The sequence below is a fragment of the Triplophysa rosa genome, linkage group LG25, assembly GCF_024868665.1.
Source record: "Triplophysa rosa linkage group LG25, Trosa_1v2, whole genome shotgun sequence".
Lineage (NCBI taxonomy): Eukaryota > Metazoa > Chordata > Actinopteri > Cypriniformes > Nemacheilidae > Triplophysa > Triplophysa rosa.
In genome coordinates this window covers 1317626-1329670 of record NC_079914.1, presented here as the reverse complement: position 1 = coordinate 1329670, position 12045 = coordinate 1317626, and the positions used below count along the sequence as shown (strand labels likewise).

The following is a 12045-nucleotide window of genomic DNA, read 5'->3' as shown; positions in this document are numbered from 1 at the left end:
GAAATAGAGGGGGGGAATACCCGAACAAACACTCAAAGGGCGACATGTCAGTAGCAGAAGACTTCAATGTGTTGTGAGCATACTCGGCCCACACGACGAACTCAGACCATGAGGATGGGTTTCTGGCTGCCATGCACCGGAGGGTGGTCTCGAGATCTTGGTTGAGTCTCTCTGTTTGTCCTTTAGATTCCGGGTGGAATCCCGAGGAGAGACTTGCGGTAGCTCCTAAGGACTGGCAGAAGGCTCGCTAGAAACGTGAGGAAAACTGGGGGCCTCTATCCGAGACGATGTCTAAGGGAATGCCGAATACTCGGAAGACATGTTCCACCATAAGTTTGGCAGTCTCTTTGGCTGTGGGCAGCTTGGGTAGGGTAATGAACTTGGCGGTTTTGGAAAACCTATCGACTATAACCATTATAGTGGTTTTGCCGTTGGATGGGGGAAGGCCAGTGACGAAGTCCATGGAGAGGTGGGACCAGGGTCTGTGGGGTATGGGGAGGGGGTGTAATAATCCTTGGGGTAGGCGGTGAGGCACCTTATTTCGGTTGCACGTGGGACAGGCTTTGACATATGTGGTGACATCTTCCTTGATGGTTGGCCACCAGAACCACCTCTGGAGGAACTCGAGAGTGCGCCCAATACCCGGGTGACAAGTGAACTTCGAGGAGTGCCTCCACTGCAACACTTGGGATCTGACAGTCTTGGGAACAAACAGACAGTTGGTGGGTCCTCCTCCAGGGTCTGGTTCTCGGGATTGTGCTTGCTTAACCTTATCGCCCAGATCCCATTTGATGGGAGCGACTATCCTAGCACTGGGAACGATAGGTTGTGCAGACTCATCTTGAGGGGACTTGACATAGATACGGGACAGTGTATCTGGCTTCAAGTTCTTTGACCCAGGACGATATGACAATGTGAAATGGAAGCGGTTGAAAAATAGGGACCACCGAGCTTGGCGAGGATTGAGACGTTTAGCCTGTTGGATGTACTCGAGGTTTTTATGGTCAGTGAGTACCTGGAATGGATGTTTGGCGCCCTCAAGCCAATGCCTCCACTCTTCCAGTGCCAGTTTGACGGCTAGTAACTCCCTATCCCCTACGTGGTAATTCCCTTCAGTGGGCGTGAGACGATGGGACAGAAAGGCACATGGGTGTAATTTGCCATCGTCTCCCCTCTGAGACAGTACCGCTCCAACTCCCAAGTCCGAGGCGTCAACCTCCACAATAAAGGGAGTGTCCAGATTAGGGATGATTAGTACCGGGGCGGAAGTAAATAGTCCTTTGAGGTGCTTGAATGCGGATTCGGCTGCGGGTCCCCAGCTGAACCTGCTCACCTTATCCTTCGTGAGAGCCGACAGAGGAGCCACCACAGTGCTGAAGTTCAGGATGAACTTACGGTAAAAATTGGCAAAGCCAAGAAAACGTTGCACCTCTTTCACCGACGAAGGGGTAGGCCAGTCCGCAATGGCTTGAACCTTCAAGGGATCCATCATTACCTGACCCGGCTGGATTATAAACCCCAAGAATGGCACTTTGGTGACGTGGAATTCACACTTCTCGGGTTTGACGTAGAGATGGTTGTCCAGCAGGCGTCTGAGAACCTTGTTGACGTGGACCACATGCTCTTGCAGAGAACTCGAAAAGATGAGAATATCGTCCAGATAGACGAAAACAAACAGATTAAGCATGTCCCTGAGGACGTCATTGATAAGACACTGGAAGACTGCGGGAGCATTAGTGAGGCCGAAGGGCATGACCCGGTATTCATAATGTCCAGTTGGGGTGTTGAATGCCGTTTTCCATTCATCCCCCTGCTTGATTCGCACGAGGTGGTATGCATTGCGTAAATCAAGTTTCGTGAAAATGGACGCCTCTTGTAGGATCTCGAAAGCTGTGGCCATCAGAGGTAAGGGGTACCGGTTTCTCACGGTGATCTTATTAAGTCCCCGGTAATCAATACATGGCCGGAGGCCACCATCCTTCTTACCCACGAAAAAGAATCCAGCTCCCGCCGGAGAGGTAGAGGGGCGGATAATACCAGCTGCTAGGGATTCCTTGATGTATTTGTCCATGGCCAGACGCTCGGGAGGTGACAGAGAGAATATCCGACCCCTAGGAGGACAACTATCTGGGAGTAAGTCGATGGTGCAATCATATGGTCGGTGAGGTGGTAGGGAAGTAGCTCTTCTCTTACAAAACACCGTTTTGAGGTGATGGTACTGAGACGGGACTCGAGAGAGGTCTAAGGGTTCTTGGGACTCAAGGACAGGTTCGGGAAGAATCTGGGTCAAGCAAGAAGTCTGACACGTGGAACCCCAGCTGATAACTGCACCCGTAGTCCAGTCCAAGTGTGGACTGTGCTGAAGAAGCCAGGGGTGGCCTAAGATCATCGGGAACTCAGGTGACTGAATGAGGTGAAAACTTAGTTCTTCACGATGGAGATCCGTGATGAGCCCGAGCACCGAGGTAAGGTGAGTAATTCTCCCTGGAGCTAGCGGTCTGCCATCCAAGGCAGTAACCGTAAGGGGCTCAGGAAGAGGTTCCGTGGGAATCTGAAGCCTTTCGGCCAGGGAAATGTCTATAAAATTCCCGGCTGCCCCGGAATCAATAAAAGCGTGAAGTTGGTGCATGTGATCTTCCCAAGTGAGAGTGACAGGAAGGAAACGTCCAGCGTTGGACGGTGGATCTGAACGTGTGACTCCCGTTACAGTCCTTCCTAGCCTGTGCGGGACTGGGAGTTTCCCGAGAGCTCGGGGCAAGTTGATCGAAAGTGACCGTGTAAGCCGCAATAAAGGCAACGATGTTCCCTCATGCGACGGTCTCGTTCCGAGTGAGACAGCCGGGTCCTCCCCAACTGCATGGGTTCTGGGGGTTCTTGAAAAGCTGGGGTGTTGGGAACATACGTAACTCTGGTAGGTAGTCTAGGAAGAGGAACACGAACCTGGTCTCTCTCTCTCAGTCGGTTATCCAATTGTATGGCCTGGTCGATGAGTGTCTGGATCTCCCTTGCTGGTTCTCTGAAGGCTAGATCGTCCTTGATCCTCTCAGTCAGTCCATTCAAGAAGCACACCATCAGAGCCTCGTCATTCCACCCACTCCCTGCTGCTAATGTCCGGAAGTGAATGGCATATTCGGCAACACTCTCATTGCCTTGTTGTAGCGTCAGGAGTCTCCTAGATGCTAATCGATCACTGAGGGGGTGATCGAAGACTCGTTTGAACTCCTCCTCAAACTTTAACAGGCTTGAACAACATGGTGCCTGTGCCTTCCACACCGACGCTGCCCAGGAAAGTGCCTTGCCCGAGAGGAGGGTGATGATATATGCGATCCTGGCCCGATCAGATGGAAAAGAAGTTGGTTGTAATTCAAAGGTGAGGGAACACTGGGTGAGGAATCCATCACAGGAACTAGGATCACCCGAGAAGCATTGCGGTGGAGGTAAGCGTGGTTCTGTAGGTGTCACAGTGCCCTGGGAATCCCCCGGGGTGGTGGTTCCAGATGGAATAACTCCCGATGGCGTGGGTAGACGCTCGAAAATCTGACGAACCGACGCCAACAGCTCAGAGAGGATCTGCGAGTGTTTGGTCATCACGGTCTCCTGTTGTGCGAGAGCTGTCTCATGACGTCGGACCATCGAATCATGCTGTACCACCGTAGCTAGCACTTCGTGAGGATCACCTGATGCTGGATTCATGGTTGGCTTGGTTATTCTGTCAGGCTGAGGCCCGAACCCGGGTCGTTGGCGTAGCGCTCTGACGCACTACCACAGAGCCACGGAGGAAGTGAGGAATCCAGCAAACGGACAGAGTCAAACAGGTAGAAGTAAGGTAGGTTTATTCCTCCACAAAAATGATATAATCCATAACAAATAATCCAAAGAGAACGTAAACGAGAGGTAACCCAAAAAGCAAAATAATCTACAGAAAAAACTAACAAAGGTAATCCACAAAGCAAAAAATCCTCGGTGCAAAAAACAAAGTCACAAAGGGAAATCCAAAAGAGCTTGAGCTAGAGACAGCAAAACACATAACAATAACCAAGCGTTGAATGAGAGGACCAGAGCTTCTTAAATAGCCCAGAATAAATGGGACATAGGTGTGGGCAATTATACTAATGATGGGTCTCGCCACAGTCTAGAAATAGGACCCGATAGCGACCTCTAGTGGTAGAGATCAAAGTCCAGAGCCAACAATCCTCACACGACCCCCTGTGGTTGGTGTTGTTGGCATACCTAGTAGACGTTTTCGAAAGGTTGAATTCGTTGAACAGGTCGATGCAAGGAAGGGTTGCAAACATTTTGCTTCTTTCAGAAAAAGTCAAAGTCCTTTGTTGACAAATTGTATCTTTGGCGTGATCGGTTGATGAATAAAAATGTTTTCCAACTTCGCCGACTGTGTGCAAGAGACATAAATAGATATCTCCCCTTTGATTGATGTAGATCCTCAACATATTGATGGACTGAAACAACAATTTGTCCGTTATTTCAGTGAGGATTTCCGTTCGTTTGCCTGGGTCAGAGACCCCTTCAGTTGCCCAGGAAAATATCTATCAATTGACATGGAGGAGCAGTTAGTTGACTTTGTCTAAACAAGAGTAATTCAGAAATCGGACACACTTTAAGTACCGTTACCCCCTTACTCTTGTCCCATCAGCACTGGAACAGCTTCGTGGAGCCCAGATCTTCACCAAGCTGGACCTCAGAAGTGCATATAACCTCATTTCGGATACATGAGGGAAACGAATGGAAGACAGCCTTCGTTACACCTACTGGACATTGTGAGTACCTTGTCATGCCCTATGGTCTCGTCAACACCCCCACCGTATTCCAAAGCTACATTAATTAGGTTTTCCGGGAGTACCTCCACTGCTTCATGCTGGTCTACATTGATGACTTCTTGGTGTACACTCGGAACAAGGCCGAACATCGGCTTGTTCCAGCGGCTCCACTAGCACCACCTTTACCTCAAGTCTCAGAAGTGCACATACGCAGGAGTTTGATCGGCTGTTTCAGGAAAACTGTAAGTCCGATCTCTTCGAAAAGGTATAGCTCAAGTGAGACCAGTCTGAAGATCTGTATGAAGTTTGGTGGCTGTAGCTTGAAAGCTGTAGGAGGAGTTAGAGTCAGAAAATTTAGTCCCAGAAGAAGAAGAGGTGAACATCAGTACAGGGCTCTCAAGTCTCACGCATTGAGCGTGAGACACACGCATTTCAACACGCTCACACGCCACACCTTGTATTTCTCACGCAGAGAAATTTTCAGGATAACGCCCACCAAGTTGCGCCGCTATTAGAAGAATCAAGTGAGTTCCCCATAGAGTTCAGAAGGCCCTGCCACGCACCAGCTAATCAAATAAAAAAATAGCTACCGAACAGCCAATCAGAAAATAGCATTGCTGTATCCGGGTAAGATTTACATATTCTCGCATCAACGTTTACATTCTGATTCCAACGACACATTCTGTGATTCACAGGCTCGCTCAACACAACATTAATTCAGATGGATCATTATCACTATAAAGTGCCTTTTGGTGTCCTCATCAGAAACACTGAGCCATCGTGAACAATGTAAAATAATGACATTTTGAGGTTTTATTATAAATGTCCTAATATTTACACACATACAACTGCAATAAGAAGATTCTTAAAATGTGTTTTATCATTTTATACCATTTTCTTTGATTCGATGTATGTGATTTTGGCATGTCCCTCACACTGCTAAGCTAACTTCAGTGAGTGTAAAAAGTGGAAACATTGCACAAAATGAAAATATTTTTTGAATGTTCTTATTGTCCTCAACAATGTATTTAATAAAACAAATAATTTGGATAATTTATATTCTATTTTCATAATAATATTAAGCTTTTTGCATGCGTCCCTGTAATTGCTGTAAACTCCCCTTTAAGAAATTGTCTGATGTCCTCAGTGACATCCCCTCCCCCATTCTGCCTTTCCTCAGTGGAGAGGTTAAAACATGTGCAGCACACACAGTAAGTATCTGCACTCATTTTTCCTAGTTTTCAACATAATGTGTTTGTAGTTAAATGTTGTCAAGCTTCACATGTCCACATTGTCATAGTGACACTTTAATTAACGTAATTGAAAATATATATCTTAAACAGTATACAGTCAGCTTTAACAGTGAATCCCTTTGCTAGCTGCAACTACACCATGTGTTCATCCCTGCTAATTTCAGCAGCTATTCTGCCACTTGTTTAGTATTAGTTCTGATTCAGAAGGAAAGAAAACGGAAAGAAAAAACTATTATACACATTTCACATTGTGAAAACCTTTGGCCTAGGCTATTTCATTATATTTTATCCAGACAATGTATAGTATTAAATATTACATTTGTCTATTTCAAAGATGTCAGGGAAGAGGAAAATGAGCATTCTTTCATGCTTCGCTCTAAAGGATCAGCTCCCTAAAAGGGTGGCCAGGTGAGAGAAGGAGACTGTGGAGAAGACAGTAGATGAGGCAGTGGAGGAGACAGCTAGGGTGTCAGTAGAGGATGAGTCCTTGGAAGAGACTGTGGAGGACACCATAGAGAAGAACCCACTGGAAACAGGGAAAAAGAGAGGATTAAGTAGAGCAGCCACCTATAGGTGATTCTTTAAGAAGGAGTGGTCAACCCGATGGCCATAAATCACAATGGGAACCACCAGCTCCTTCTACTGGTGCTCAGTCTGTAGACAAGAGAACTCCTGTGCCCATCAAGGCATGAGGGACATAAGCAGGCATGTTGGCAGCCAGTTTGGGAGGCTTTCTAAAATAGCTGCATTAGTGTTAGTGCTCCCTCATTCAAATGCAGACTCTGAGAGGGTTTTCTCCATGGTTGGACTAAATAAAACCAAAACCAGGAACAGCTTGGCACTGGATGGAACTCTGTCATCCATCATGACAGTGAACATGGCTGGCCTGGAACCACAGTGTTTCAAGTGGGAGCCACCAACCCCCTGTGCTGAAGGCCTCAAAACATGCTACCAACACCTACAATAAACAACACTAACCATTATCTCTCTCTCTCACACACACACACACACACACACACGCACGCACACACACACACACACGCACGCACCCACGCACGCACACACACACACACACACACACACCTGCACTAAGAAATGATGATTTAAATAAATATTTTTTATTTGTACAAATTTATGTGTCACATTTTTCAGATCAGACCCCCGTCCCCACCCAAACCCCCGCCACCGCCAAAATCTCACTCTGAACTCAGTTCAAAACTTGAGAGACCTGTCAGTATTTTCAGCTTTCTCAAGCGAACATAATAAATTTGAAGTAAATTGACTCTCCTAAAAAATAAAAGTTAACACTTTATTTTACGGTGCCCTTGTTACACGTTACATGTATTTACTATAGTATTTACTATAAATTATGCATAATTACATGTAACTAACCCTAATCCTAACCCTAACGTAAGTATGTATTACTCAGTAATTAAATGTATAATAACAGGCACTGTAAAATGAAGTCTAACCAAATAAAACACTTACATTCAAATGTGAATTGTGTATGTATGCCATCTTTCTTTTCCTCACCAGCAAACACCAACAATAGGCATAGTGTCATGGCTCTGCTTCCTTAGTCATGTTTTTCTTGGTCCTGTAGCAGAGCCATGACAAAGTCTTTGGTTATGTGTGGAGAGAAACATATTATTGTCTTTTTGACAATAATATACATTCTCTCCAGTGTCTGTCTCTGTTCCCCTCCTCTCGTTTCCTTGTTATCCTTCCCTGAGTGTTTAATTAACCACACCTGCCCCATGTCGTTATCCCTCCTTTGTGTTTCCCTATACTCTCGTTTCTTTGTCCTGTGCTCCTGTATTACGTTGTGTAAGCGTTGTGTTCATGTTCCTGTGTTACCCTGGTTCCTGTTCTGTGCCTTGTCCTTTATACGCGAGTTGTGTTTTTAGTCTTAGTCACCCTGCTGTGTTGTTTTTTGTAAGACGTTGTGTCGTGCCTTGTTTTGGTTAGTTTGTTTTTGCCCCCCGTGGGAAGTGTTTTGTTTCAGTTTTTTATCTCAGTTTTGTTTTCCCCATTGTGGGTGTTTTTGTTTTGTGTTTGGTGTAACAAATAAATATTATCTGTTAACCCCTTCACTGCTGCCTGCGCTTGGGTTCTTCTTCTGCCAATGCCGTGACACATAGTGCCTAATTTTATAATATAAAATAAAAATATAAAATATTTTTGTCTTGTTTTGCAGAAATTAGTAAAGTAAACAATTCTTAAATCAATATACATTTTCTTCCGAAGCAAAATTAAGCGTTAAAAAAGATCTTAATAAATCATCAATGGTACACACTGCTAAGTTTCAGTAGTGAAACAACGTATAAATCATTCCACAAAGGGTTCCATGTTTGTACGGAATGAGAGTAAATGTGATCATTGCCAGATGGCGGAATGTTGTCAAAAAACAAAGCAAGCCATTGGTCAGTTTTACTGTCAATCAAAAGTAATCTCTCTCATTGATTTACTATTGCACTGTCATCAGGAGCCTCATTGAATACCCCCGATGTAAGCACAGGTTCGATTTCGAACAAGCCTATTTTCATTGAAGCACCAGGCATTACCATATTTATGAGCTAAAGCTCTTAGCAATAAACATTAGGCTAATGGCATCACCTTATCAGTTCAAAACGCGGATAGATCAAAACTGAGAAGTGTAGCAGAGGCCTTCTAGTGTGTGAAAGTGTGCATGTGCAAGTAGCAATCTTTGTTAGATCACTCATCTGTTTCCGACACCTGACGCCGGACTGAGGGGCCTCTTATTTGGAGTGGTTTCTCATCAGATCGGTTGTAAGGAATGCGTCAGGTCAGGTGCACGTCAGGGCAAGTTGGGCAACTCACAGGTATCGCACATCAGAGTTCAAAGTCTATATATTATATATATACATTATTATAACAAAGTCAATGTCAGTAGGCAGGTAGGAAGAGGACGAAGTCGGCGAGGCTGCTACTGGTCTTTATTGAACCACAGAAAAACTTAATCCAAACATAACAGGTCGCGCATTCAGCGCTCAGTCGCATACCCAGTATTCACAATGTCTCAATGTCTGTGAGATTCCTTGCTCATAGTTGCCAGCAAGCAGCTGGTCCCTCTCTCCCCAGCTCTCCTTTGACGGCTGTTTATGTAGGCTCTCCACGCCACTTACTGAAATAAGACACAGGTGTTTGTTGTTTACAGTTAACCCCACTCACACAATAATCACAATTATGTCGCCAAAACATTAATTTAATGTTTAAAACATTAAAACAAAACATTTAATTATCTCCAACAGTATAAACACACTTTACTGCACATTATTCTTTTGACATTAATTTGATAACAAGAACTTACACCAACCATTACTGATCAGTGTTATAAGTAACCGTTATATACCGCTCCGTGAGTACTGCTCGTCTTCCGGTGCAGACCTCACTTAACCACGCCCCCCCTCGCCACAATTATATAACGGTTACTGGTGTGTTGGTGTCACTTTTTAAACTGGTATTGTGTAGTAGTCTGTCTTGGTTTTATGATCAGACTGGGAGACAGTGTCTGTCATGCAACCCGGTCCATTATTCACCTGAAGAGCACATATATGCTGATCATAATGCATATGTATAATAATGATTTGTATTTGTAATTTATGAGTGTTATTTTGGTGATAACTCTCTTGCTGTGCTGATTAACGCTACTGGTTAAACCAGCAATGTAGTTTTATTCGACTAAAGCTAGACTAAAACTAAAATAATGCGGATGACTAAAATATGACTAGAACTAAACTGCACTTTTGTCAAAAGACTTTGAGTCATGTAACGGGAAGGCAGAACCCAAACGCAGGCAGTAGGTGAGGGAAAAATAATAATTTTAATAAATAAACACAAAGTAACAACCCACGAGGGGGTAAAACAACAAAGGCAGGGATACAATAGAACACAGAGTCGACAGAAGCAACACACTGGACTTGACTAAACTAACATAACACTAGAGACATTCTGACTAGACTAGACTTGACATAAACTACGAGCAAAAACAAGACGCAAAGTCTTTTAACCGGACACAATAGTAACTCCTTGAAACAAGGCACAATATTAAGATGACTTGAGACAGGACAACTAACAACAAACAAGCACAGGACAGAAAACACAAGGGCATTAAATAAGGGACCAAATCAAGGAGGGAACAGGTGAAGGGCATGAACCCATAACAAGATAATTAACGAGGTAACGAGTAGGGCTGCAACTAACGATTATTTTGATAATCGATTGGTTGGTCGATTATTATTTTCGATTAATCGATTAATCGGATAAAATGTTTGATTAGATCTTTTGCTTATAATGACTAAACCAGAGATGGGAAAAGTATACACAACTGAACTCATTTGCCTTCTCCCAAAATGTTGTGGATGTCTCCCTAATTAACACACCAAGGCTGAGTTGATTCAGGTGTGTCATATAAGCAGCCAACAATAGTCTCTCCCAAACGTGGGAGGGATGGGGCGGTTGGTCAAAGAAATATATTTTTGTACCATTTAAAGTGAGATATTTGTCATTCAAATGTAGTGAAGTACAGTAAAGTATCCAGAAAAAATAATACGTAAGTATAGTACAAAAAGTGTACTTCCTTACTTCCCACCTCTGATATAAATAAACCCCAAAATCAGGGTATTTCACCTATTATGTACTTTGCAAAGTGCAAACGCCACAAATTGGGTTTTACAAACATAATCTTTAATTTAGTAATTTAAAACTCCCCTTTAAACATTAAAACTGCGCGGCTTTAAAAGATGCATACAAAACACGTTTGACTTTAAAACTGCGCACCTCGCGCTGCACGGAGAGACAAGTTTGACTTTAAAACTGCGCAAATTGTGCTGCACAGAGAGATGCATGCACGGAGAGACACGTTAAAACTGCGCACCTCGCGCTGCACGGAGAGATGCGCGCGACTTTAAAACTGCGCGCCTCGCGCTGCACGGAGAGATGCGCGCGACTTTAAAACTGCGCGCCTCGCACTGCACGGAGAGATGCGCGCGACTTTAAAACTGCGCACCTCAGGCTGCACGGAGAGACGAGCGTGACTTTAAAACTGCGCACCTCAGGCTGCACGGAGAGACGAGCGCACGGAGAGACAAGTTTGACTTTAAAACTGCGCATCTTGTGCTGCACAGAGAGATGCACGCGACTTTAAAACTGCGCACCTCGCGCTGCACGGAGAGACGCGCGCACGGAGAGACAAGTTTGACTTTAAAACTGCGCATCTTGTGCTGCACGGAGAGATGCGCGCGACTTTAAAACTGCGCACCTTGCACTGCACGGAGAGACGCGCGCACGGAGAGACAAGTTTGACTTTAAAACTGCGCATCCTGCTGCTGCACGGAGAGACGCATGCACGGAGAGACACGTTAAAACTGCGCACCTCGCGCTGCACAGAGAGACGCGCGCAACTTTAAAACTGCTCGTGCTGCACGGAGAGACGCGACTTCAAAACTGCGCTCGCGCTGCACGGAGAGACGCGACTTTAAAACTGCGCACCTCGCGCTGCACGGAGAGAGAAGTTTAACTTTAAAACTGTGCAGTTCATGCTGCACGGAGGGACTTTTAAAAGTGAATTAGATGCGCTTGATTTATAACTGCGCAGCTCGCAAGTGAGTGACGTCACAGACCAACTAATCGATAATGAAATTCGTTGACAACTATTTTCATTCGATTAGTTGTTGCAGCCCTAGTAACGAGAGAGCGGGGACATAGACGAGACCTGAGAGCTCGTAGCATGCCGAACCTAGCGATGCCCAGTGTCGAGCAAAAGAAATCTGAAAAAGTAATTAAATACTAGTTACTAATTACATATTCAATAGTGTAATTATATTACTGTGCAAATTACTCCATCTATACTACATCACTTTCTATATTCTACATCAATCTTGATTAGAATTGATTCAAGGATAGACATGAAACGGCTCTTTTAATTCATTCAAATAAATAATATAAAACTACTATAAAGTAGTATTACAACTGACCAAAGTAATACAAATGTGAGA

General features: G+C 44.6%; 1 protein-coding gene across 1 annotated transcript in view; it reads right to left on the bottom strand.

Moving 5' to 3' along the window:
• lmcd1 (LIM and cysteine-rich domains 1) overlaps positions 1 to 12045 on the bottom strand; it is an 84063-nt gene that overhangs the window by 26829 nt on the left and 45189 nt on the right. The window lies entirely within an intron of this gene.